This window comes from Triticum aestivum, chromosome 7D, assembly GCF_018294505.1.
Source record: "Triticum aestivum cultivar Chinese Spring chromosome 7D, IWGSC CS RefSeq v2.1, whole genome shotgun sequence".
Taxonomy (NCBI): domain Eukaryota; kingdom Viridiplantae; phylum Streptophyta; class Magnoliopsida; order Poales; family Poaceae; genus Triticum; species Triticum aestivum.
In genome coordinates, this window is record NC_057814.1 from 599,088,331 (window position 1) to 599,091,051 (window position 2,721).

Below are 2,721 nucleotides of genomic sequence, written 5' to 3' on the forward strand. Positions count from 1 at the left end.
TTTGTGAAAGTTATTGGTGTTCCATTTCTCATGGAAGTTTGAAACGAACCCAATCACAACAGCGGAAATATTTCAGTAAATCGAGTGCAGACTAATAGATCAGAGCTAACAAAATCTTTCGAGGAAAGATGCTATAATCGATCACGCATAGTAGCTCATTTTTTTGACAATCACGATGGTAATGTTGTATGCTAATAGATAAGACAACATGAGAAAGCAAACAGGGATGAACTAGAAAGCTTGGGAGTAAATGAGATACGCAAGACTGCTGAAGAACAGACAGAGATGTGAGCATGATGAATTAAAACACACTACCCGGCGAGAGAAAACTATTGCGAGATGTTACTAAGAATATAAATCAATTGAATGACAAAGTAACACCACAGAACAAGGAGACGCACATACCGAAAAAGGCTTTTGCCCCGCTTTATAGATAAAGCAAAACAAGGAGACACACATACAAACAAACAACCTCAAGAACAACCAACTGAAAGATACTAAACAACATGGATGATACAGACGAGTAATCGATGGCAGATATAGTAGATCATAGATGTCTATCGATATGAAGCATCGAAAGTAAACTATCAAAGGAAATGCAGTAGAGTAGAATGAACCGGTGGTGCTCGATGGTGACAAATGGATTTGGAAGACCAGTTCGCCCTTCTGCCAAAGGACTATGTCTGGTTTGAGGGACTTGTGATTGAACCTCTCTCCATCCTATTCTCCTTCAACTCGGAGCTGATCCGACTCCAGTTGATTTCTCTCGTGGTAGATAATTGTCGGTGATTTCCAAACCTTCAACAGACTTCTTCGCAAACCACAACTACTCTTGGTTGGTGGAGACTTTGCTTGGTGAAGACATTACTCTTCGTCACTCAAGCCGACACCTATCCCTCTAGAGAGGGTGCATCTCTCAAGAGTAATAGGTTTAAGAACTCTAACTCAGATCTACTGTGATGCTCAACCATTGTCTAAGTTTTGGCTCTTGGTTTTCTCTCGGTGGATCTTAACTCAATATCTCGACAGGGAATGCTCAATCAATCTTCTCACAAATTTCAAACGTTGCAACCAACAGACAACGTTGGGCGGGGTGGCTATTTATAGCCACAGCCTTCCATGATGGGAAATGACCAAACTGGACAAACGAATCAGCCAATGGACAAACAATATGTTTCCAATGTTCGAATTTTGAGCATAACGGTAACATTCCTTGCGGAGCAAGAAATGCTAACTCCTCGGTCCGAAAGATATCTCACGCAGCAATGAAGAACGTCTTCTGCTGATAGGTAATCATTCGGAACACAAAGAGATTTCTCTCGGTCTTACATAGGTTTCGGCTAAGCATCACAGCGGACCTAAGCTTACAGAAATAGTAAGGAGGTCATGTGCCTCAAATGAGAGAAAGAAGAACAACGAACGGAATGCTACATCTTCATTTCCCCTTCAATCTTCTCGATTGTAGTCATTTTTATTTGGGCGAACCGAACATATATTACTTCACGTTAGCAATAATTTTAAGGGGTCCATTCATTTGATACAATCTTCTCAAAATGTAGATCATCCTTCTTTGCAACACAGATAATCTTCAGTGACGTTCTCCGAACTTCATGCCGAATACAACATTCTTCTCGGGCTTGCATCGACTATTTCTCTCTGTGTGCACTAGCAAACAAATCAGTCCATGCCTGTTTTTGACACAATCTCCAAAACACGAGGCAAACCATTGCACCAACAGTCTCCTCCTTTTTTTGGACGATTGTTGACAAAACGTAGCACATCAATAGATAGATGAAGGGTAACCGAATGAAATGCGAAAGGAATTAAATGACGAGAGGTAATCCGAAGATAAATCTCGCTCCCCCTGAATGTATGTATCTTACTGAAGAAATTTGTTGTCAAAGTTATGCAAAGATGATGTGTAAGAGGCAGGAGCAATGTGAATGGACCCCCGCTCGCCCCCCGCTCGGGCGACTCGGGGGCTCCCCAACCCTAGCCGCCGCCGGGCCTAGCCCATCTTCCTCCCCTCCTCCCGCCGCCGCCGGAGGACGCCGCCGGCTTGCGCCCGGAGGCCGACGGCGGTGGCGGGGGCTCTTCCTCCCTCCCGTGTCTCAGGGGTGGCGGGGCCCCAACATGCGTGGAGGTGCGGCCGATCTAGAAGCGACGGCGGCGGCGGTCGGCCCTGCCTCCGGCCACGGGCGGCTGGCCTGGATCGGGCGGCGGCGCGATGCGGTCTTCGGCGGTATGTCATCTGGCTTTAGATCGGCGGCGGCGTCGAGGGCCTGGTGGACTGCTTGGCGGCACCCATGTCAGATCTGTTCTGGCCGGTGTAGCCAGTGGTGGTGGTCATCTTCTTCGTCGGCGGTTGCCGGCCAGAAACTTGGTGATCGGATCTCGAGATCCATCATCTAGTCCCGGCTGCGAGTTGGGGAGACATGGTTGCCGGTGAAAACCGAGCCGACGGCAGGCGATGGCGGCGTTCTACGCCGTTACCTTGATGAAGGCATCGTCGTGTAACTACTGTCGACCCACTCGTGCTGCTTTGGGGGAAACCCTAGGATCTGGTGTTCCAGATCGGATGATGGCGGCACTGCGGTGTCGTTTCTCTCTTGGCAGCATCGTTTGTGGAGCAGCGCTGGAAGTCAGAGGCAGGAGGTGGAGCGGCTTCGTCTTGCACGGAGCTTCGGTGGAGATGTCAAGTCATGCCTGACCGACACGTGC